The sequence below is a fragment of the Oncorhynchus nerka genome, linkage group LG2 (genome assembly GCF_034236695.1).
Source record: "Oncorhynchus nerka isolate Pitt River linkage group LG2, Oner_Uvic_2.0, whole genome shotgun sequence".
Classification (NCBI taxonomy): domain Eukaryota; kingdom Metazoa; phylum Chordata; class Actinopteri; order Salmoniformes; family Salmonidae; genus Oncorhynchus; species Oncorhynchus nerka.
Window position 1 is genome coordinate 44,490,491 of NC_088397.1, and position 26,714 is coordinate 44,517,204.

The 26,714-nt window shown below is 42.1% G+C and overlaps 1 protein-coding gene across 3 annotated transcripts in view; it reads right to left on the reverse strand.

Moving 5' to 3' along the window:
• The window catches only part of LOC115135694 (synaptotagmin-2-like), a 74,801-nt gene that overhangs the window by 26,383 nt on the left and 21,704 nt on the right, over nt 1-26,714 (reverse strand). The window contains exons 1-2 of one of the 3 annotated variants that reach the window (XM_029670704.2): nt 7,994-8,114; nt 7,738-7,843 (exon numbers count right to left, since the gene is read on the reverse strand). The exons of 1 other annotated variant lie outside the window; for it this stretch is intronic. The gene's annotated coding sequence lies outside the window, so the exon portion shown is untranslated. Of the gene's footprint in view, nt 1-7,737; nt 7,892-7,993; nt 8,115-26,714 lie in introns of those variants that run through there. One more of the 3 variants, XM_065026576.1, reaches the window with a different exon arrangement.

A 26,714-nucleotide genomic window follows, 5' to 3' on the forward strand; every position in this document is an offset into this window, starting at 1 on the left:
AGTGTTCAGTGCGATTATTAAAGATGAACACGTACCCTGCTGCATTTTGGTCTGATGATTCCTCTTCCGATGAAAGCCGTTACAAGAACACGTGGTCATCCCAGACTCGCTAAACACAAATGTCTGAATGTTGGAATATGCCCCTGGCTTTGTTAACATTTGTTTACAATTGTGCCATCTGGTTTGCATACTATAAGGAATTTGAAATGAATTATAGCGTTTACTTTTGATAATTAAGTATATTTAAAACCAAATACTTTTAGACTTTTAATCAAGTAGTATTTAACTGGGTGACTTTCACTTACACGTACAGCATCTGTCTTCTTTAGGGATTTCTATATACTACAAACATACTGACAAAATCAATTCTCCTCTCAGGCCTTAGCAAGCTTCATATAATTCTGTGCCAGTTCTGTGTTGCTCTCATGGGCAGCGACAGGAGGGAAGAATAGGGAATGTACATTAGAGTCTGACAAATTATGTCCCAGAATTCAGAGCTACACCCTGGTCACTCTCAGGGGTGATACCAGCATATGATTAACATTTACAGATCACGTTGATACACTTTGTGAGTCATGCTCATCTTTGATTGGGTAGGGCTGAGCAATGGCACAACAGTATGAAAAGGGTGCCTCTAACCTAGAGCCGGCCACTCAACAATGTGTAGAATAAAGAGCTATTTGTTCCCACATGGGCATTGTTCGGCTCTGCGTCCCTATTGTCCCTATTCTGTTGTTCTCCCAGGAAAGGATATATAAGGTGAAAAATGACACAGGCATAATCCTCTATTCTACACATATGGAATTGGTTGTAAGATCCATTACTCACAAAATCCATAATGGCAGATGACGAGAAGAGAGTAGATTTGCAACTCACAAGACAGAGGCATCTCCTATTCGTCTGGTAATAGATTACCCCGATCCATCTCTCCTGACATCTACAAACACTCGCTAGCTGATGCAAAATACCATCATTGGAGAATGATGGTTTACAATATTTTCATACACAGTGAAGGAGTGTTGGTTTGTAAACTATTGAAAATGGATAGAAACTGGATATAAATTAAGATTATCTGCTTATAGTATATATATATACAATGGGGTTGTAATGGTAGTGGTTTGTGTGGGGGTGTTTGTGAGTGCGTGCGTGCGTGCATGTGTATGTGTGTGCTTGCATGTGTCAAATAAAATGTTGTTCTATTCAAGTGCTGTTCCAATAACCAATTGCTGTGATCATGCAAGTGGCTGACTGTACAAATCACACCTATCAGTAGCTGCAATTTGGCAGTACGCCCAGACCGTGTTTTGAGAACGAATGACCGAGAACCGAGAACTAACGAAAGACATCTCAGTTTCAAGGTCTCAGCTTAGAGAGGAGAAGCCTCGTGAGGTGTTGGTCTGTCACATGTTTTGAAACAACATGGGTGTGGGCATATATAACTTGTCTGTGTATTGCTGTATATAAGACAACTGCTGGGTCTGCCCATGAAGAGCTCCCGATTGACGTGTACCATGATGCTTTGAGTTGTTTGGACCCTCACCAGTGCGCTGACAACAAACAATGATTTGTTTCAAGATTGACTTTGAGTGTCCCTGTGTAAAACAATTCCCACAACACTTCATAAACAACAGGTGTAGACTGACAGTGAAATGAGTACATATGGGTCCTTCTCCACAATGGAGATATCTTTTTTTTTAATAACACAAGGAATAAATAAAGAAAATAATTGTCACGACTTCCACCGAAGTTGGCTCCCCTGCCTGTTCGGGCGGTGCTCGGCGGTCATCGTCACCATCCTACTAGCCGCTACTGATCCCTTTTTCGTTTGTCTGTTGGTTTTGTCTTATTAGTTTCACCTGTGTGTATTTTAGTTTATTAGCTTCCCTATATATAGTAGGTTGTCCCGCCCTTGTTTTGTGCGGGATTGTTTTTGTTACTCTGTTGGATTGTGTTTATTCTCCGGACTGTTTTGTCCTGTGTTTGGGCTGGTCTATTCTATGCGCCCTGTGTGTTGGCGTGACCGTTTGTTTGCCGGAGAATAAATTCACGATATACTGAACCCTGCTCTCTGCGCCTGATTCCAATCCACCATTCCTAGTATCCCGTGACAATAATAGCACAATGAATAACTAGGCTATATACACAGGGTACCAGTACTGAATCGATGTGCAGGGGTATGAGGTAATTGAGGTAAATATACACATATAGGTAGGGATAAAGTGACTAAGCACAGGGATAGATAATAAACAGTAATGGCAGTGTATGTACATTTAAAAAAGTTAGTGCAAAAAGGGTCAATGCAGATATTTCATGTAGCTATTGGTTAAATATTTAGCTAACTAGTTATCAGTCTTATAGTTTTGGGTAGAAGCTGTTCAGGGTCCTGTTGGTTCCAGACTTGTTAGATTGTTAACGCTTGCCATGCGGTAGCAGAGAGAACAGTCTGACTTGGGTGGCTGGTATTTGATCATTTTTAGGGCCTATCTCTGACAGGTCCTGGATGGCAGGCAGCTCAGCCCCAGTAATGTACTGGGATATACAGTGGGGCAAAAAAGTATTTAGTCAGCCACCAATTGTGCAAGTTCTCCCACTTAAAAAGATGAGAGAGTCCTGTAATCTTCATCATAGGTACACTTCAACTATGATAAACAAAATAAGAAAAAAAATCTGGAAAATCACATTGTATGATTTTTTATGAATTTATTTGCAAATTATGGTGGAAAATAAACTTTTGTTATTGACCAAATACTTATCTCAATACTTTATTATATACCCTTTGTTGGCAATGACAGGGGTCAAACATTTTCTGTAAGACTTCACAAGGTTTTCACACACTGTTGCTGGTATTTTGGCCCATTCCTCCATGCAGATCTCCTCTAGAGCAGTGATGTTTTGGGGCTGTTGCTGGGCAACACGGACTTTCAACTCCCTCCAAAGATTTTCTATGGGGTTGAGATCTGGAGACTGGCTAGGCCACACCAGGACCTTGAAATGCTTCTTACGAAGCCACTCCTTCGTTGCCCGGGCGGTATGTTTGGGATCATTGTCATGCTGAAAGACCCAGCCACGTTTCATCTTCAATGCCCTTGCTGATGGAAGGAGGTTTTCACTCAAAATCTCACGATACATGGCCCCATTCATTCTTTCCTTTACACGGATCAGTCGTCCTGGTCCCTTTGCAGAAAAACAGCCCCAAAGCATGATGTTTCCTCCCCCATGCTTCACAGTAGGTATGGTGTTCTTTGGATGCAACTCAGCATTCTTTGTCCTCCAAACACGACGAGTTGAGTTTGTACCAAAAAGATTGGTAATAACTTCAGACGGGCCTGGGCATGTCCTGGATTAAGCAGGGGGACACATCTGGCATTGCAGGATTTGAGTCCCTGGTGGCGTAGTGTGTTACTAATGGTAGGCTTTGTTACTTTGGTCCCAGCACTCTGCAGGTCATTCACTAGGTCCCCCCGTGTGGTTCAGGGATTTTTGCTCGCCGTTCTTGTGATGATTTTGACCTCACGGGGTGAGATCTTGCATGGAGCCCCAGATCGAGGGAGATTATCAGTGGTCTTGTATGTCTTCCATTTCCTAATCATTGCTCCCACAGTTGATTTCTTCAAACCAAGCTGCTTACCTATTGCAGATTCAGTCTTCCCAGCCTGGTGCAGGTCTTCAATTTTGTTTCTGGTGTCCTTTGACAGCTCTTTGGTCTTGGCCATAGTGGAGTTTGGAGTGTAACTGTTTGAGGTTGTGGACAGGTGTCTTTTATACTGATAACAAGTTCAAACAGGTGCCATTAATACAGGTAACGAGTGGAGGACAGAGGAGCCAGGTCTGTGAGACCCAGAAATCTTGCTTGTTTGTAGGTGACCAAATACTTATTTTCCACCATCATTTGCAAATAAATTCATTAAAAATCCTACAATGTGATTTTCTGGGTTTTTTCCTCATTTTGTCTGTCATAGTTGAAGTGTACCTATGATGAAAATTACAGGCCTCTCATCTTTTTAAGTGGGAGAACTTGCACTTACTTTTTTGCCCCACTGTACGCACTACCCTCTGTCGCCCTTTGAGGTCAGATGCCAAGCAGTTGTCATACCAAGTGGTGATGCCAGTCAAGATGCTCTCAATGGTGCAGCTGTATAACCTTTTGAAGATCCGAGGGCCCATACCAAATCTGTTCAGCCTCTTGACGGGGAAGAGGCGTTGTTGTGCCTTTTTCATGACTGTGTTGATTTGTGTGGACCATGACAATTCCTTAGTGATGTGGACATGAGGAACTTGAAGCTCACGACCTGCTCAACAACAGCCCCGTCGATGTGGATGGGGGCGTGCTCGCCCCCACATTTTCTGTAGTCCATGATCAGCTCCTTTGTCATGCTGACATTGAGGGAGAGATTCTTGTCCAGGCACCACACGGCCAGGTATCTGACCTCCTTCCTGTAGGCTGTCTCATCATCTTCGGTGATCGGGCCTACCACCGTTGTGTCATCTGCAAACGTATTGACGGTGTTGGGGTTGTGCGTGGCCACGCAGTCGTGGGTGAACAGAGAGTACAGGAGGGGACTAAGTACGCACCCCTGAGGGGCCCCCGTTTTGAGGGTCAGCATGACAGATGTGTTATTGCCTACCCTCACCACCTGTCAGGAAGTCCAGGATCCAGTTGCAGAAGGAAGTGTTTAATCCCATGTAATTAGCTTTGTGATGAGCTTGGATGGAACAATGGTGTTGAACACTGAGCTGTAGTCAACAAACAGCATTCTCACATAGTTGTTCCTCTTGTCCAGGCGGGAAAGGCCAGTGTGGAGTGGAATAGAGATTGCTTAATCTGTCGATCTGTTGGGGCGATTTGGGAATTGGAGTGCGTCCAGGGTGTCAGCTCAGTCATATCCTTACATAGTCACTCCTATCATTGCCATCCTTACCCCCTTCTGACACCCAGGTGGCGATACGCATCTCTGTGTGCCTGGCAGATATTTCAACTTGGATGTCAGCCAACCAACTCAAGCTCAACCTTGACAAAACAGAGCTGCTCTTCCGGGAAGGCCTGCTCGCTCAAAGACCTCTTCATCACGGTTTACAACACCACAGTGTCGCCCTCCCGGAGTGCAAAGAACCAGGGTGTGACCCTGGAAAACACACTGTTGTTCTCTGCAAACATGAAAGCAGTGATTCGCTCCTGCAGGTTCAGGCACTTGTCCTTTCCCATCTGGACTACTGCAACTCGCTGTTGGCTGCGCACCCGCTTGTGCCATCAAACCCCTTCAACTTATCCAGAATGCTGCAGCCCACCTGGTTTTCAACCTTCCCAAGTTCTCCCATGTCACCCCGCTCCTCTGCACACTCCACTGGCTTCCAGTCAAAGCTCGCATCCACTACAAGAACATGGTGCTTATCTACGGAAAAAGCAAGAGGAATTGCCCCTCCCTACCTTCTGGCTATGCTCAAACCCTACACCCCAACCCGAGCACTCTGCCACCTCAGGTCTCTTGACCCCTATAGGAGGGCAGCTCCTGCTCCACCCAGTTCAAGCTCTTCTCTGTCCTGGCACCCCAATGGCAGAACCATCTTCCCCCTGAACCTAGGAATTATCTTCTAAAAATAACTGAATCCCTAACTCTTCAAACATTAAATATTCATCCTACTTACCTGGTGACCTCCCAGCCACCCCAAATAATAGTAATAATAAGACATTTAAAAAACCTGAACCAACACTTGCACTCGCTTTGGATAAAACCGTCTGCTAAATGACTAAAATGTATATGTAAAGATGGTGTTGATGTGAGCCAAGACCAGCCTTTCAAAGCATTTCATGACTACAAATGTGAGTGCTTTGACATTTTTTGGGGACAGGGACTATGCATCTAGATTTTACAGACTGGGTCAGGGAGTGGTTGAAAATGTTAATGAAGACACTTGCCAGCTGGTCAGCGCATGCTCTAAGTACGCCTCCTAGTAATCTGTCTGGCCCTGCGGCCTTGTGAATGTTAACCTGTTTAAAGTTCTTACTCACATCAGCTACGGAGAGTGTGATCACATAGTTGTCCGGAACAGCTGGTGCTCTCATGCATAGTTCAGTGTTGCTAGCCTCGAAGCGTGTACATAAGGTATTTATCTCGTTTGGTAGGCTTGCGTCACTGGACAGCTGCTGGGTTTGCCTTTGTAATCCGTGGTAGTTTGCAAGCCCTGCCACTTCCGACGAGCATCAGACCCAGTGTAGTAGGTTTCAATCTTAGTCCTGTATTGACTCTTTGCCTATTTGATGGTTCTTCTGAGGGCATAGCGGGATTTCTTATAAGCATCAGGATTAGTGACTCACTCCTTGAAAGCGGCAGCTCTAGCCTTTGGCTCAGTGCGGATTTTGCCTGTTATCCATGGTGTCTGGTTGGGATATGTACGTACAGTCACTGTGGGAACAACGTTATGTGCCTGTATGTATCTTGTTGTCTGTGTGTGAGAGGCTCTCCAATGCAGCAAGCGTCCCAGAGGCAAGGCAATTGGGCAGATTTGGCATACATGGCTGGCAAACACAGAACTTAACCCTGATTACATGTGTCCTCACTGGGGACAAACAGACACACACAGGCCTACAACAGTTATTCACTGACGCTAGATCCAGACAGCCTAAGATAACCATGTGCACCCCATTTTCTGTACATTTTACCATCAAGAAGAATATTACATTGTCAAACCAACAGCTTTGTGTAGTATTGTTTGGATGTAAAGAGATGCTTCAATGCAGCTGACATATTACAACATATATGATTCAGAATTGTTGTGTTGTGTTGAACTGTACAGTTCTTTACCTAAGATACCAAGCATAAAGGCAATGGTATCTGTAGGAAATTCATTGTCTAGAGTGGCAACAGACAGTGAAATGATCGAAACATGGGTCAGCAGCAACAGCAAAACAGTATTCTGTCAAGTCTGTGGCTGGGATTCAATGCAAGGTGCCTTATAACACACGGCTATAGGTCATTCACGTTTGAGCCGAAATATTTACCACGAATGCAAACGGCCCAGAAAATGCCTTTGAAAGCCGCATTGTCGGCTGTATAGTGTGCTGCTCTATAATGCACCTTGGATTGAATTCAGGACTGTGTCTTCATTGACCTATAGTCCACAAATCAATAGACTGTGCATCTTCAAAAGGTGCCGTGTAGTGTTCTAAAAAGCTTAAAATAGCTCGAGGCTATACGATACCCCACTCCGCAAGATTTGTTCCATTCAAGGCTACTTGTGAAACATTACAGGAGACAAACTAGTTGTTGCTGAGCAAATAAAATCCAGCTGAATTGCCTCTGTCTGATATCCAGTCACTTTACAGCCGGCCTGAGGCCATGGTAGCCAATGGAGTTTGGGATCTGACCAATCAAATGACTAATTGTTTTACTTTACAGATAGAAGGAAAATGGCTAATATAGCCATAGCTGCTTCCACCATGTCCTCTCTTTTATTGATATATGACAATCTGAACAGATAAGGAGAATTATATAACAAATTCAAAATTATTACATTAAATTATTCCTGCCAAACAAATGGACATAATACATCTGATCATAACAGTCCTAACAGTAATTCCCACAGGCTATATTCCAAAACTGTATAATATCTTACTGTCCTTGTCTCACTCTCATCTTGTTCAGTGGCTGTAAGGCAAAAGAGACAAGAAGAGAAAGCTATCCAATCTATCTAGGTCAGTAGTATCTACCTCAAGCCTGCAGGTACTGCAGGTACACTTACATTCCAATTTCTGCATCTCTGCAGCTCAGCACTGGACAGCTCCTCTTAGTTAGTCGCAAACCTGAAGCCCCAGATACACACCGATTTTCAGATTCCTAGGACAAATCTTCAAATGACAGAAGAACCATTGTCATTCTGAGTCATTTATAATAAAGAATGTTCATTATGAAAGTTGTCCCAAAATGACCTGAATATCTATATCATCTGCTGGTTATCCTTAACAGGGAGGAAATGAGAGTGAGGTAGAAAGTCTTACCAGTCTAACGTGATATTCGCACTGGCTGGGTGACCCATCCAATAATCAGGCTCGTAGGGCTAACGTTTCAGTGTCGTGGTAACATCCCCTGAATTCTCCCATAAGCAGAGACTGCAGTCTCCCCTCTCACTTCTCTCCACTGCAGCAGAGCAGGGCAGTACTCTCCCTCTCTTTCTAGCCCTCTCCCTCCTGTACACACCGTCTCCCCCCATTCCCACTCTCAATCAAATACCCCCCTCTGTCAATTTTCTCCTCCCTCACTGTCTCTCTCTCAACATACACAATCTCTCCAAATGTCTCTCTATTTCTCTCTCCCTCTCTCGCTCTCTCTTTCTCTCTCCTCATTTGTGATGCTGCTCACACAGTATGCTACGCATCGGTCTAGCATCTGATGGAATGGCCATCGTAAAGGATCCATATGCAAATCCACTTGTCTCTGTTCTTAGGAGTCGTGGAATGGCTCACTGATTTACTGATAGGAGAAAGGGATCGAAGAGGGAAGAAAAGAGCGGCATGGAAGGAGAGCGACAGAGATGAGAGGAGAAGAGGAAAAAGAAGAGCGAGGGGAGAGGGAGGGAGATAGGGAAAGAGAGAGAGAGAGAATGGGGAGATGAGGGATGTGGTTACTGCGTTTTTTTGAAAAGGGTGCTGTTTCTAAAACTATTTAAAGTTACACTGAAGTTAAAAGGGTAATACCATGCACTGTACTGTGTATACCAATATTTCATCTTCAGCATACGAATAAATATTCAGTCCTCCATCTGTAGTGTTTGATATGCCAGACTAGGAGTATAAAATCACTCATTATAGGCCAAGAAACCCCTTTTACAGTACCTTTAAAGTACCAGTCAAAAGTTTGGACACACCTACTCATTCCAGGGTTTTTCTTTATTTTTACTATTTTCTACATTGTAGAATAATAGTAAAGACATCAAAATTATGAAATAACACATATGTAATCATGTAGTAACCAAAAAAGTGATTAAACAAATCAAAGTATATTTTCTATTTCAGATTCTTCAAAGTAGCAACCCTTTTCTTGTTTCATGTTTCTGTGGCTGTAAAGGTAATGATATTGTAAACATGTCACCTTAACTTTGAACTCTCAAGTTATTTAAATGCACCTTGAGGTTATTGTCCCCACAGTACATGACAAGAATAGGAGTAAGTAAGTCTGCCCTACAGTATGTGAGTCAAGATTGTGCTTAAACTGATGGTGAATTACATGTTGTTTTGTTTTGTAACACAAGGCAGTTTTGCATACCTCATCCACTCATCCATTTAACTCCAGCTGAAATAACCATTCCAACATATTTTGTCCTTTCATTTGTACAACAAAGTGGCAACATAACAGCAACATTCATGTTCTAACAGATGTTGCCATTTCCTTGCACTCTCATCCCCTCTAGTTTGAGTCAAATCCTCCATCAGCATTCCAGTGAGGACTTCTTGGTGGAAGAATCCTATTTCTGCTCATTTCCAGAACTCTCACAAGGCGCCTCCTGGAAGAATACCTTGGCTCCATTCGCGTTATTGTGGAATTGAACAGCTGGTGAAAGCCAGGCCACTTAGCGCGCACTGCTATGTCGCTGCTATGTTTCAGCGTGTTATGACTCCTTTTCACCAGATGGGGGCAGTAGTTAACTCACAGCTCACGCTGCATCACTTTATGTTAATCTGCACTGTGCATGGTCGGTTATGGCCTTGGCTGGAAGAAGTAATGAGTTATTGTTGTGCTGCGTTCCGATTCACTAAACCTTCCTTACTCCTCTTCACCTCCCTACCCTCACTCCCTACCCACTTACTCCCCCCCTTCATGTATTTAGAAGCATTGGATTGTGTTTTTGCCCTAGCACTGCACAGCTGATTCAAATAATCAAAGCTTGACGATGAGTTGGTTATTTGAATCAGTTGTGTAGGGGTAGAAGAAAAAAAACGAATTATGCACCCAGGGAGGGCCCCAGGACCGAGTTTGGTAAACCCTATTTCGAGGGAGGGAGTTCCCTTAACACTACTCTATTCCTTTTAAATCGATGAGATGGAGTGCACACTTTGGGGAGGAGGGGAGGAAATCAGGCCTCAGCCAGGCTCTGGGTAGAAGTTGGCCATAGGCACAGTTCTAGGATCAGTTTACTCTCCAATCTTAATCGTGATCCGTTAGAGGGGATGAGTTTAACACAGGTCTAGGAACAGTTTACTCTCCTATCTTAAACCCAATCCATTAGAGGGCGAAATGTTTAACACAGATCTAGGATCAGTTCAGTCTCGTATCTTAATACCAATGCATTAGAGGGGGAAACATTTAACACAGATATAGGATCAGTTTACTGTCCTATCTTAATCCCAATCCATTAGAGCAGGAAACATTTAACACCGATTGCGGCACATCATTTGAAATGTGAAGCAAGTTACAGGATTTTCTCCTTACTATGAACAGTTTCATTTAGACCCTTGTCAAGAATGTATTGCCTTCAAATAGCCTAATGTCTAGACAAGGGATGAGCAACTCCAGTCCTCAGGGACCTGAATGCTGTCAAATCAAATCAAATGATATTTGTCACATGCACCGAATACAACAGCTGTAGACCTTACAGTGAAATGCTTACTTACAAGCCCTTAACCAACAATGCTTTAGGAGTAAAACCAATTTTGATAAGTAAAAAATAGAAAATAGAAAATAAAAGTAACAAATAATTAAACAGCAGCAGTAAAATAACCATTGAGGCTTTATACAGGGGGTACCGGTACAGAGTCAATGTGCGGTGGAAATGGTTAGTCAAGGTAATTGAAATAATATGTACACTACTGTTCAAAAGTTTGGGGTCACTTAGACATGTCATTGTTTTTGAAAGAATAGCAATTTTTTTTTGTCCATTAAAATAAAATAAAATTAATCAGAAATACAGTATAGACATTGTTAATGTTGTAAATTACTATTGTAGCTGGAAACGGCTTATTTTTTTAATGGAATATCTATAGTACATAGGCTTACAGAGGCCCATTATCAGCAACCATCACTCCTGTGTTCCAATGGCACGTTGTGTTAGCTAATCCAAGTTCATCATTTTAAAAGGCTAATTGATCATTAGAAAACCCTTTTGCAATTATATTAGCATAGTTGAAAACTGTTATGCTGATTAAAGAGGCAATAAAACTGGCCTTCTTTAAACTAGTTGAGTATCTAGAGCATCAGCATTTGTGGGTTCAATTACAGGCTCAAAATTACCAGAAACAAAGATTTTTCTTCTGAAACTCGTCATTCTATTCTTGTTCTGAGAAATGAAGGCTATTCCATGCGAGAAATTGCCAAGAAACTGAATATATCGTACAACGATGTGTATTACTCCTTTTACAGAACAGTGCAAACTGGCCCTAACCAGAATAGAAAGAGGATTGGGAGGCAGCTTCATTAAACAGTACCCACAAAACACCCGTCTCAACATCAACAGTGAAGAGGCGAATCCGGGATGCAGGCCTTCTGTTGGAGACGTCCCTGGCCATGCAGTCATGAGTGAACAGGGAGTACAGGAGGGGACTGAGCACGCATCCCTGAGGGGCCCCTGTGTTGAGGATCAGCGTGGCAGATATGTTGTTCCCTACACTTACCACCTGGGGGCGGCCCCTCGTGAAATTCAGGATCCAGAGGGAGGTGTTCAGTTCCAGGGTCCGTAGCTTAGTGATAAGCATTGAGGGAACTATGTTGTTGAAAGCTGAGCTGCAGTCAATGAATAGCATTCTCACATAGGTTTTCCTTTTTCCCAGGTGAGAAAGAGCAGTGTTGACTGCAAAAAAAGATTGCATCATAGGTGGACCTGTTTGGGCGGTATGCAAATTGGAGTGAGTCTACGGTTTCTGGGATAATGGTGTTCCATAAACTAGTCCGTTGGGAAAGGCAAAAGTATTGTCTTTGTGATAACAGCAGGAAAATATCATATTAAATGCAAGCAATTTTTTTCAGAAGCTAATTAGACCATAGTGTCCACTCGGGATAGTTTTATCTAACAACCTGTTTTATCTCTATCACCTTGTTCCAGTCCTGCACACATTGAATTGCCCTGGAGGGAATTCAGACCAGAGTTAGGAAAGTGTAAATGGAACTTTATGACCTTTTTGTGCCCTTCTTCTGTACTCGTATTCTGAGCCAGCACCAGCAAGGTACGCATTTGGGACAGAGATCAAATAAATGGACGTGAGAAGGAGGTGTATCTACAGACACGTCGTATTCTGACCTTGATTTAATTTCCTCATAATTTAGTCAACTTTACACTTGAGGAAGTGATGAATAAGGTCGAGCAACCTGTCGGTTCAAGTGGATTTCTTTTCCCATTCTCCATTCACTGTCATTTACAAATTGATAAGGGCTATTGATAAGAGCTACGGTAGGTCAATTAGTAATCAGTTTGGATAAGGGGATTGTAAATATATATAGTAACACTGTTTTAGATCTATTTTACCTTATGGTGGTTGGAGACAAATGTGAACCCAGTCACATGGCAGCAAACTGAAACATATCAACATGACAGGTAGGCTGTGTGTGCCCCTTTCCCACAATGAAGTGCTGTTATGCAGAATTTAAATTGCATGGCCTTATATTTTGCAGGGATGAATCGTGGAGACACGAGCCAAATGAGATGACAAGCCAAATCTGTGCAGTGACAGTCAGGCCAAACGTACCTTTTGTGCGTTCAAGAATGTTTTTATTTTCAGCTTTTTTTTAAAATAATTTGTATCATGTTAAATATTTGGCACTATCGGTAGCTATCGTCGGTAATACTCACACACATTCTTAACTGTCACTTAAGTGTTAGTTCCCTTAAATGTTAGGCCTATATTTGGCATCATTCAATTACATCGTTAGTTTCCCTTTCTTTCCTCTGTCATGTCCGTGCGGTTGATCCTGAGGGTCACTAGCAATAGTGGATCACATTTAACGTATTACAAGTTGTTCAATCATTTTGGACTTGTAGCCCACTTCATGGAATCATCATGGAACCAGGCTCCAGGTTTCAGCCTGGCAGTTTAAACCTGAAGCCTGACGGGACCGTTGTCGTATCAGTTACATGAACGGTGAGGATTAGGGTAAATGTATAGGACTATTGGTCAACACTTACTGTTAGAGTTTTCTCCCCTTCCAATATTTAGAGATGTCGGATCGTAATTTGATCAGATGTTTAACTTGTAATGTTTTTGAGGCTTAATTTCCAATTAGGAATTTCAGACTTGATTTTCCCTTATGAAAAATCAAACAACCCTAACACAAATGTGACTTGTTTCAGGAAACTAGGTGTATGTTCACGTGTTACTACTCCACATGAGGCAAATGAACATAAACTTTATTTTAAAATATCTAAATCAGTTGTTTGGCAGAAATGCCTTCTGGAACATTAGAATTTTCATGTGCCTCAATAGAATGTATGTATGCCATCTGTAAATATGAATAAAATTGTTCAATTTCGAGCCTAGTTGGTTATGCCACAGAAAAAGCGAGGAACCTTCCCACTAGCCATGATTGGCTGAGATAATGGATGGGCTGGACATGCGTTTGGATTGGTATGCCATGTAGCAGGCTTCTGTCTATAACATGAGCTGGTCAGTATGTGTAGGCAATCCTTTCTAATGCATTTTATTTATTTAATTAAGCAAGTCAGTAAAGAACAGATTCTTATTTACAATGACGGCCTCCCCCAGACAACACTGGGCCAATTGTGTGCCGCCTGATGAGACTCCCAATCACAGCCAGACGAGATGCAGCCAAAAGACATGTAGTAGAACTGAAAAAATTTTGCTCTCCACTTTCTTGAGGGCCGAGTTTTGGAATCAGTGGAATGGCCGGTGGAATTAGACTATGATAGCTATGGAGATGGAGAAAATTCTGGCGTTTGATTGCAAATACGCAGAGGGAGTAGAAAAGAGAACACACAGAAGGCTGTTGAATAAAACACCTGTCTCCAGATTGCATCTTCAAACTAAGGACAACCATGGCATCTGTGACAGAGAGTGAGAAGCATACATCTAAGTCTAGCTAGAAAGAATTTCAGATATTATACGTTTCTAATTTTGTCAGAAAGTTGTTTTCAGGTGAGGGCTCTCGGAGTGTGGTGTCAGGAAAATAACCTCTCACTCAACGTCAACAAAACAATGGAGATGATGGTGGACTCAGGAGGCTAAAGAAATTTGGCTTGTCACCTAAAACCCTACAGATGCACAATTAAGAACATCCTGCCGGGCTGTATCACTGCCTGGTACAGCAATTGCACCACCCTCAACTGCAGGACTCTCCAGAGGGTGGTGCGGTCTGCCCAATGCATTATCGGGGGCAAACTACCTGTCCTCCAGGACACCTACAGCACCCAATGTCACAATCACTGAGCCACTGCCTGTTCACTCCAATCAATCATCCATAAAGGCAAGGTCAGTACAGGTGCATCAAAGCTGGGACCGAGAGACTGAAAAACAGCTTCTATTTCAAGGCCATCAGATTGTTAAACAGCCATCACTAGCACAGAGAAGCTGATGCCTATATGCAGACTTGAAATCATTGGCCACTTTAATCATTGGAACACTAGTCACTTTAATAATGCCACTTTAACAATGTTTACATATCTTGTATTACTCATCTCATATGTATATACTGTAATATATACTATCTATTGCATCTTAGCCTATGCTGCTGACATTGCTCATCCATATATTTATACATTGTTATTCCATTCCTTTACTTAGATGTGTGTGTATTAGGTAGTTGTTGTGGAAATGTTAGATATTACTTGTTAGATATTGCTGCACTGTCAGAACTAGAAGCACAAGCATTTCACTACACTTGCAATAACATCTGCTAACCATGTGTATGTGACCAATAAAATCTGATTTGATTTGATTTGATTTGATTTCAAGTTAAAGCGTACTGTTTGCTAGCTAGCTAACGTTAACTGGCTTGCTCGCTAGCTAACGTTATGTGTATGATCTGTGTGGTAATATTATTTGTATCTCAGAGCCTTTTGCATTGCTAGTTGTAGCCTAATGTTATCTAGCTAGCTAACATTGAACCTGGTTGGTTAGCTACCTGCGGATTCATGTAGGGTACTAACGTTATGAGTTGGGATTATGGTTCGTTGTTTAGCTAGCTAGCTAGTTGCATGTCTAAACAAAAGACTCCACTATGCAAGTAACTATTTCACTACACCTTATGTATCCTGTGCAAGTGACAAATAAAGTTTGATTTTATCAGATATAGTATGCGTTTACCAAAGATGGTAATGTGAAGAACATGACCTAAACCAAAGTCAAATTAGGATATAACGTTAGGCCAGCCAGACAGTGATCAAGTTTTAAAATTATCCGGTAGAATGTCCTGATTTTACTTAGTCACACTCACAACCGTAATCTATTTTCTGTAATTGGCTCGCCATTAACTTAAGATCAATAATGATCTTGTGTGAGTTTATTTTCCTGTAATAATGAAGACAAGTGAGCTGAAGTATGGTCTTTATGATGTGGTCATTATCTTAACTGGCTAGCCAGCTAACTTAACATTAGGTAGCTAGCTAACAAGCTAGAAACAAACCAAAACATTGGTTAGAAAGATGCTTTTAGTTACCTGATTTGCCCAATTTACATATACAATAAGTCCATCTTATTGTGCATCTTAAGTACATATTACATCATCCCCACAATGACCATAGGTACATACCCCAACCAGAAGCCATGGATTACAGGCAACATCTGCACTGAACTAAAGGGTAGAGCTGCCTCTTTCAAGGAGTGGGACTCTAACCCTGACGCTGATAAGAAATCCGTGCTACGCCCTCAGATGAATCATCAAACAGGCAAAGCGTCAAGATTAAGATTAAATCATACTACACCGGCTCCGATGCTCGTTGGATGTGGAACGGCTTGCAAACTATTACAGACTACAAAGGGAAGCATAGCCGTGAGCTGCCCAGTGACACGAGTCTACCAGATGAGCCAAATGCTCGCTTCGAGGCTAGCAGCACTGAAACATGCTTGAGAGAATCAGTTGCCCGGACAACTGTGTGATCACTCTCTCCGTAGCCAATCTGAGTAAGACCTTAAAACAGGTCAACATTCACAAGGCCAGACGGATTACCAGGACGTGTACTCCGAGCATGTGATGACCAACTGGCAGGTGTCTTCACTGACATTTCAACCTACCCCTGACCGAGACTGGAACACCAACATGTTTCAAGCAGACCATTATAGTGCCTAAGAACAGTAAGGTAACCTGCCTAAATGACTACCGACACGTAGCACTCACGTCTATAGACAGGAAGTGCTTTGAAAGGCTGGTCATGGCTCACATCAACACCATTATCCCAGAAACCCTAGACCCACACAATTTGCATACCGCCCCAACAGATCCACAAATCCTCATGGGTGTGGGCTCAGTCCCCTCCTGTACTCCCTGTTCACCCATGACTGCATGACTAGGCATGACTCCAACACCATAATTGAGTTTGCCGATGACACAAAAAAGTGGTAGGCCTGATCACCGACAACAATGAGACAGCATATAGGGAGAAGGTCAGAGACCTGGCCACGTGGTGCGAGGATAACAACCTCTCCCTCAACATGATCAAGAAAAAGGAGATGATAGTGGACTACAGGAAAAGGAGGTCCGAGCACACTCTCATTCTCATCGACGGGGCTGTAGTGGAGCAGGTTAAGAGGTTCTTGTTCACATCACCAACAAACTATCATTGTCCAAACACACCTGGACAATGGTGAAGAGGGCACAACAAAACATATTCCCCCTCACAAGACTGGAAAGATTTGGCATGGGTCCTCAGATCCTCAAAAAGTTCTACAGCTGCACCACTGAGAGCATCCTGACTGGTTGCATCACTGCCTGGTATGGCAACTGCTCGGCCTCTGACCGCAAGGCACTACAGAGGGTAATGTGTATGGCCCAGTACATCACTGGAGCCAAGCTTCCTGCCATCCAGGTCCTCTATACCAGGCGGTGTCAGAGGAAGGCCCTAAAAAACGGTCAAAGACTCCAGACTCCAGTCATAGACTGTTCTCTCTACTACCGCACGGCCAAGTCTAGGTCAGAGAGGCTTCTTTAACAGCTTCCACCCCCAAGTCATAAGACTCCTGAACAGCTAATCAAATGGCTACCTAGACTATTTGCATTGCCCCCCCCCCTCCCTTTTACACTGCTGCTATTCTCTGTTCATTATCTATGCATTGTCACTTTAACTCTACCTATGTACATATTACCTCAATTACCTCGACTAACCTGTGCTCCCACACGTTGACTCTGTACTTGTACCCCCTGTATATAGCCTCACTACAGTTATTTTACTGCTGCTCTTTAACACATTTTTATAAATCTATTTTTTACTTAACACTTATTTTTCTTAAAACTGCATTGTTGGTAAGTAAGCATTTCACAGTAAGGTCTGTTGTATTCGGCACATGTTACAAATCACATTTGATGTGATTTAAATTCATAATTTTTAACAGGTGGGTTTATTGGTGTTAAAATACACCAGTTATGGTATTTTGGACCACCAGGCTGCTGATGTCATACAGCCTGTAGTTTTTGTGTTTATCCTTTTTCATAACAACAATGACAAGGTTGATGTCGGACGGCAATAGAATGTTCATGACGTCTCTGGGACAAATGTCGATAGACGTAGTATAACCCAGCCTCGTAGTATAACCCAGCCTTAAGTATGGAAGTCTTTGGTTTAGTACATGGCCTCACATGTGACTCCTTGAAGAGATAAGTGGGGCTAAGGCTTAAGAAGGTTTGAACAATGCTTAATGGGTGTAAACAAAGAAGAGCTCTCCAGAAGGTTTACAAAAACTTTCAAAGCAGAATTACTTTCCCATTATTCCACAACTGTAGTAGTGTATGATACCATTTTCTAGCTCTGAGTCTCTACTTTTCTCCAATGTAAAAAACACCATTACAAATTTTGCTACATAAGACCGAATCAAGCCGGTCAGTCACAAATGTTCATTCATTATAATCCACATTTCCTGTTTCTGCAGGATTATTTTCCTGCTGTAGTAAACTGGCTCAAATGAACATATATCTGTAATTGAACAACTGTATGGCAACTTTCAAGATTAATCATACCACTGTATTTTTTGATTCACCCAAATATTGTGTGTAAAGACTCTCTAAACCTGTTTTTTATGAAGTAGGTTACGTTGCTAAATAAATACGTTGCTAACCCTAAATAATCTACAAGATAAGATAACAAAATGTTATCTACTAATTGGTGCTGAAACTGAGATGTGCATAGGCCTATATTTTGATGGCTTTCCTTAATTGATCCCAACCCTTTAAATTCTGAACCTGTTCTCTCTATATGTTATAGTCTGTCAAGAAAATTCAAACTAAAGGTACACAATATTTAAAGGGATGGCTTTAGATACATGTACTGAAAACCCCATTGAATGAAAACTCCATGAGGAAACCTGTTGGCAGCAAGTAGGAGTGTTTTCAGCAGTTGAATTCACTTTACTCAGTGCGCAGGAAAGGCATACACTTCTTAAATCTGAATCAGGCCCCATGTGAAGAGGCCATTTTCATGATCTGTTTAAAAGTTGTTTTTTATTTTGTGCCTATTGAACAGGGTCATGCTTAAAATCTGAAACCGACAGACTACAGAACAACACCAACCCAAATGCAGAGAAATGGCTGACCAGAGGAGGCTTTTTAGATGTCCCTTGTCTAAAGTTAGTGGTGGATGGATTATGATCCTCTGTTCAAACAGACCAATAGATCTAGAGAGAGAATGGGGGTATATAGCCTGTATGTTACATAAATAAAAACTGGATCAATATACAGGACCTTGCTCATAAAGAAGAGGGCAGTTCAATCATGAGTCATGACTGAAGATTTTACAGCAGACATGCGTCAACCATGATCCAGTACACTCTTAGAAAAAAGGGTTGCACAAGGGTTCTTCTGCTGTCCCCTTGGAAAACCCTATTTGGTTTTAGGTAGAACCCTTTTGGGTTCCATGTAGAACCCTCTGTAGAAAGAGTTCTACATGGAACCCAAAAGGGTTATAGCCTGGAACCAATAAGGGTTATTTAAAGGGTTCTCCTGTTGGGACAGCCGAATAACACTTTTAGGTTCTAGCTAGCACCTCCTTTTCTAAGAGTGTACATGGTAGTGGGTGAGTTAGTATGTTCTTCAGATTGTTGCAAACAACACCGTTGCTAATGAAGGCACATAAGCTTTATTGAAGAATGCAATATTTTGGAGCAGATTGTTCATGGGCTGTTCAAAGAATACACTAACCCCATTATAGTAATTAACCTAATTTAGATTACCTGATGTTACCAATCAACATCAAACAACAAATACAGTATGCCTGTAAAATGAAGTCAGAGTGATGTTGTGAATACGGTATAAGATTGTACTACAGTACATACAGATAACGGCAACCAACCAGATTCAACCAGTCATCATTATCGACTCAGCAGCTCTAGTATGATGGTGCCATTTGACATGAAATTCTGCAAGGTCAAAGTGCAGCTGCCGCGGCAACCCAGGAAGCATAACAGTGGTCTGGAGCTTGTGAATTATTTATCCCCAAGGTTTCCCCTCCCCCCTCTGCAGTACGGGATGCCGCCCGCCTCCCCTCCCTTGGCCCCGGCCCCCTTCTCTCCTGCTCCTCTAAACCAAACCAAATGCCCTGCATATATCTGTAAGAGAAACTCAGTCAACCTGGACCCGAAACCAATGTTTCATCTCCGCATGAGCGGTTCGGTTATGCCCTGGGGACTGCTGAGCTAAGACAAGATAACAACCAACCAAAATCAAAGGGACAAATAATAAACCCAGTCCGTAGTGGTAATGTGTGGTGGTGCTGAGTTGCGTGCGTAGTACAGGGTGCTTGTAGTTGTCAATGTTATTTGGGCCACGTTTCACTCCCCTCCGCTGTGACTGCAAAGAGGACAGGGAAAAGACGGCATCCTCTCCAGCACCTGCAGGCAGCACTGCAATGCAGGGGTTTAACATAGAAATATGAAGCTAGAGAGCACACAGGCAAAAGGAGTCTGCCGATTGCTTCTCTCCACTCCACTCTGTCTCCTTATGTCTCTCTCTCTCTATCTCACACATATTGCACAAACACACACACATGCAGGAATGGATGCAATCCCGCACACACGCACACGCACACACACACACACACACACACACACACGAGATTGTTAAATTCAGCCCCTCTGATTATGTTCCTTGCTGATGTACTTGACAAGCAAGAGTGTTTCTATCTCTGTGATAAGAGCATGCAGGACAAGCATTTTGTATTGTGCAAGTCCTAAAATGGCCACATTATGTCAGCAGGGGCTGCTAGCAAAACAGAGAGAGAAAAAAGAGCTGAAGCATAAATGATGCTGCTCATTTACAGAATGTTATTCCTGGCTGGCAAGAACCACTTTGGTTAATTCTTATTCAAAGTATACAATATACTGTATATTAGGCAAATAAAGCTCCACAATAAAATTCCAAAATCAACTAATGCTGAGATATATAAAGATGGAGTTTGATACACACATGGATGAACGCGCGCACGCACGCACGCAAAAACACTTCTCTCCAGCTGGGCCCCTCATAATGCTGACAGTCAAACTGCAAGACAGCCAAGAGCAAAACTAGGGGGGTGTGGTCTACAAATGGTAGTAATGAACAGATAGTTGCACAGCGAACCCGTAGCAGTTGTCTCCGTAGGATTATACAGTAGCATTGTAGCTAGCTCTGGAATGACTGTGTTTGACTGATGATATCATTGTTACAGTTTGGCCTGAAGCTGATACAGTAGACTATCCTGAACAGACAAACATGTAGCAGTGCTGTAGGTCTAATTAACAGCAGTTACTCTCAGAGAGATTATACGATGCTTATGATCGCTGCATTCATAAACAGACAGAGCGTGGAACAATTGGACCAATGTAAACATCAACACACAAACATAGTTACTAAGTCTAGATCTCTGATAGATGGCAAATGAGCAAGCTCACATCAAATCGATATCCCGACCTCACCAGGTTTACACCAATATCTGATCAAGTAAAACTAGAACAATACATTTACAGAAGTAAATGTGGTGGGCTTGTTAGTCTTGAAGTATCTATGGTTGTGAAATAATAGTATTGTGGTAGAGGTAGTGCTGGAAGTGGTAATTGCAGCATTATCAATGGTAGTAATAGGATTTTCATAGGCCGTGTGTTAGTTATAGTGACCTAGTTTGGACTGGCTTGTAGGTGTGGAGTTATTATAGTGGGTTATAAGTGGGCTAGTTTAGTAGGCGAAGGTGAGTATCATCATAAGCCATATACATGTGTTTTTAAGCTCTCAAATATTTTAGTTTGAACATTCTGAAGGTTTTGTGGCAGTGATTTTAGTTTAGATTGTTCAAGCCTACATTCCACCATTGAAATGAATAGGGACACAATTTATAAAGTAGGAATGGTAGCTTAAAGCTGTTGAAGCTACTTAAGTTGAGTCAGTCTGTACATGTCAGCATTGGGGTGGTGTTTGCAGCTGAAACAGATGAAGAGCAGTGGTTTATCCCCATTTTCCCTTTGAAGTCTATGGAGCTTTTATGCAAATTGTACATGGTTAGTGTTCAAAATGTTATCAAATACACTCTTTCAGACCAGTCTGCTCAATTTAACGTTTGAATGGTGTTTCTAGCTTAAACAGCTGAACACTGCTAATGACCAGAATTTTTCCCATTCAAGTCTATGACACCTGAAAGACATTAGAATTATGCAAATACAGATGTAGGCTCTTATTTTGATCACCCTGTAGCAGCAGAACTTTTGCTCCATTTGCAGGAAATGTAAAACGTGTAGTGTATTTGAGGCTTAAAAAGGCTTCTGAAGTTTGTAAGTTCCATTTTGAAATGTCAGACCCCTACAAAAATGACCAATTATAATCCAAATAATAATTTGCATTTAATGTTGCAGCATTATTGTTTTCCTGCTGTAGCAAACTGGATCAAATTAACCCTGGGAGGGTCTTGTTTCGCATTCATGGGCTTATTAAATATTGTTAGTAATACATTCTTCTTATTTTTTTTAAACAATGGCAACACTACCTATTCTCTCTTCGAATTTGAAAAGCCATAGTCCCATCCAACGTTCAGGCTGTCTTGATAAGAGCAAGATACCATATTGATATAGCAGTGCTCCAAGAAACACACCTGATCCAAAAGGACGCACATAGAATAGAGAACTATTTCTATAAACTGGCTGCTATTATATCAGCCACACAAAAAGGTGTAACCATTATGATACATAAGAAACTCAAAATCGCCATCTTGAGTAAAGATGAAGACACAGAAGGCAGAATCACTTTCCTTAAATGTATCCATAATGGAAAAAATATTGCCTTTATTAAAGATACACTAAGCAGAAATCGCTCCACCATTTCCTGGTTGCTAAAATTCAAATAGTTTGCCTAATTTTAGTTTATGTCACAAAACAAGCAGTAAAGTGCAGAGAATCATCGTATCATCTAAACCGCTGTGAAATATATTTTCCATAACCAAAGATTTTGTACTTTCAGCCGTTTGAAGCTGGTGTACAAAATCGAAAGTAAAAGATGCAAAATGAAGCACTGCAAGCATAGAAATAGTGCACATAGAACAGATCTACTGCTTCATAGACTTGCTTTCAATGATAATTACATATCCATAACACATAACACATAACACATAACCCAATTTGGTTGGGTTGCCCAAAAAGTTACATATTGCAGCTTTAATGTGTACGCTCCAAATTCATAATGTTCTATTACATTTTTTGATTCTCTGAACAACATATTCTTAGAATGAACTGAATTCCATCTGGTTATTGGGACAGACATGAATGCCTAATACGACCAACTACAATCCACATGCAACCAAGGCTCTCCACCATATCCTCTCCGATTAATATACTCCCAAAATCATATTTTTTTGCGTATTTATCTCACGATGTAGAAAAAGCTATTGATAGACCAGAGATATGACCATTCTATCTGTCTTGGAATATATGGGAATAGGCTCAAATTTCATTAATATGATTAAAATGCTATCTGTCAATCCCTCAGTCATAGTGATAACAGGCAATATTGCTCCGCTCCGTTAACAATCACTAGAAGCAGCAGACAAGGCCTTTCTATTTTTATTATCTATGGAACCCCCTGGACCAGGCAATTTGTCAATCGAAGGAAATAACACCAACTTCCCTAAACTCCACTGATCACTTAATCTCATTATACTCAGAAAATATTTTACTGTATCGAGAAAATGTATCTCAATTTCTCCAAAACGCATTGAAGATCATAGTTAAATTCAGCTTAATCTCAAATGTATCTAACCAAATCAGCCCTACTGTCTCTCAAGACCCCGAAGGAGGACTCCATCTCTACTTATGGAATCCCAATCGTTTCCCATTTTAAACATTTGGGAATATATATATATATATATATATATATATATATATATATAGTGTATCACAAAAGTGAGTACACCCCTCACATTTTTGTAAATATTTGAGTATATCTTTTAATGTGACAACACTGAAGAAATGACACTTTACTACAATGTAAAGTAGTGAGTGTAATGCTTGTATAACAGTGTAAATTTGCTGTCCCCTCAAAATAACTCAACACACAGCCATTAATGTCTAAACCGCTGGCAACAAAAGTGAGTACACCCCTAAGTGAAAATGTCCAAATTGGGCCCAATTAGCCATTTTCACTCCCCGGTGTCATGTGACTTGTTAGTGTTACAAGGTCTCAGGAGTGAATGGGGAGCAGGTGTGTTAAATTTGGTGTCATCGCTCTCACACTCCTTCATACTGACTGGTCACTGGAAGTTCAACATGGCACCTCATGGCAAAGAACTCTCTGAGGATCTGAAAAAAAGAATTGTTGCTCTACATAAAGATGGCCTGGGCTATAAGAAGATTGCCAAGACCCTGAAACTGAACTGCAGCACGGTGGCCAAGACCATACAGCGGTTTAACTGGACAGGTTCCACTCAGAACAGGCCTCGCCATGGTCGACCAAAGAAGTTGAGTGCAATTTACCCCATTCTACCCCACTTCATTGTGACATACATTGAAATATTACACACTTTGTTATGGGGAAGGGACTAGGCATGCAGTGGGTAATGGGTAGAGAAAGTAATGGAGCCCCATCATTTGTGGCATTCCAATTAGAGGATGACTGCAACAGATGTAGGATCTTAATTTGAGCTACTTTGCTACAGCAGGAAAATAATCCTGCAGCAAATCAAACATTTTATTTTTCACATGTGCCAAATAGAACCGGTATTTCACCTTACAGTGAAATGCTTACTTTACAAGCCCTTAACAAAAATGATGTTCTATGAAAAATACCTAAATAAATAAGAAATAAAAGTGACATAACTAAAGAGCAGCAGTAAAATAACAACAGCGAGGCTATATACAGGCGGTACTGGAACAGAGTCATGCGGGGGCACCGATTAGTCAAGGTAATTGAGGTAATATAAACATGTGGGTAGAGTTATTAAAATGGCTTCTGCATAGATAATAACAGAGAGAAGCAGCAGCATAAAAGAGGGGGGGGGAATGCAAATAGTCTGGCTAGCCATTTGATTAGATGTTTAGTAGTCTTATGGCTTGGGGGTAGAAGATGTTTAGAAGCCTCTTGGACCTAGAGTTGGCGTTCTTTTACCGCTTTCTGTGGGGTAGCAGAGAGAACAGTCAATGACTAGGGTGGCTGGAGTTTAGAACATTTTTAGGGCCTTCCTCTAAGGCAGCCTGGTATAGGGGTCCTGTATGGCAGGTAACTTAGCCCCAGTGATGTACTGGGCCGTAAGCACTACCCTCTGCAGTGCCTTGCGGTCGGTGGCCAAGCAGTTGCATTACCAGGCAGTGATGCAACCAGTGATGCTCTCAATGGTGCAGCTGTAGAACCTTTTGAGGATCTGAGGACCCATGCCAAATCTTTTCAGTCTCCTGAGGAGGAATAGGTTTTGTCGTGCCCTCTTCACGACTGTCTTGGTGTGCTTAGACCATGATCGTTTGTTGGTGATGTGGACACCAGGGAACTTGAAGCTCTCAACCTGCTCACTACAGCCCCGTCGATGAGAATGTGAGTGTGCTCGTTCCTACTTTTCCTGTAGTCCACAATCATCTCCTTAGTCTTGATCCCATTGAGGGAGAGGTTGTTGTCCTGGCACCACACAGCCAGGTCTCTGACCTCCACACCTATATGCTGTCTCGTCGTTGTTGATGATCAGGCCAACCACTGTTGTGTCATTGACAAACTTAATGATGGTGTTGGAGTCGTGCCTGGCCATGCAGTCATGAATGAATAGGGAGTACAGGAGGGGACTGAGCACACACCCCCGAGGGGACCCAGTGTTGAGGATCAGCGTGACAGACGTGGCGGCCCTTCAGGATGTCCAGGATCCAGTTGCAGAGGGAGGTGTTTAGTCCCAGGATCCTTAGCTTAGTGATGAGGTTTGAGGGCAATATGGTGTTGCATGCTAAGCTGTAGTCAATGAATAGCATTCTCATAGGTGTTCCTTTTGTATAGTTGTGAAAGGGCGGTGTGGAGTTCAATAGAGATTGCATCATCTGTGGATCTGTTGGGGCAGTATGCAAAATGGAGTGGGTCTAGTGTTTTCAAAGCACCTGAGCACCTCAGAACAGCTGATGTTCTCATACATATTTCAGTGTTACTTGCCTCCATGCGAGCATAGAAGTAATTTAGCTCGTCTGGTAGGCTTGTATCACTGGGCAGCTCTTGGCTGTGCTTCCTTTGGTAGTCTATCACAATCTCTGCCACATCCGATGAGCATCGGAGCCGGTGTAGAATGATTCGATCTTAGTCTTGTATGTACACCTCGCCTGTTTGATGGTTCGTCAGAGGGCAACAACGGGATTTCTTATAAGCTTCCGGGTTACAGTCCCGCTCCTTGAAAGCGGCAGTTCTACCCTTTAGCTCAGTACAGATGTTGCCTGTAATCCATGGCTTCTGGTTGGGGTATGTACGTACAGTCACTGTGGGTAAGAAGTCATCGATGCACTTATTGATGAAGCCATTGACTGATGTGGTGTACTCCTCAATGCACCGGAGGAATCCCGGAACATTTTCCAGTCTGTTCTAGCAAAACAGTCCCGTAGCTTAGCATCTGCTTCATCTGACCACTTTCTTATTGACAGAGTCACTGGTGCTTTTTTGCATGTCAGCAGGAATCAGGAGGATAGAATTATGGTCAGATTTGCCAAATGGAGGGCGAGGGAGAGCTTTGTACTCTTCCCTGTGTGTGGAGTAAAGATGGTCTAGAGTTTTTTTTCCCTCTGGTTGCACATTTAACAAGCTGTTAGAAATTAGGTAAAACGGATTTAAGTTTCCCTGCATTAATGTCCCTGGCCATTAAGAGCTGGATGAGAATTTTCCTGTTTGCTTATGGCGGAACACAGCTCATTAAGTAACAGCATCGGTCTGTGGTGGTATGTAGACAGCTACGAAAAATACAGATTCAACTTCTCTAGGTAGATAGATTATCTCATGATAAGTTGTAGACCATACTATCTCAGATGAGCAAAACCTTGATACTTTCTTAGATATCATGCACCAGCTGTTGTTTACAAATATACATAGGCCGTCACCCTTTGTCTTACCAGAGGCTGCTGTTCTATCCAGCCGATACAGAGTATACCCCGGCAGCTGTACGTTATTCAT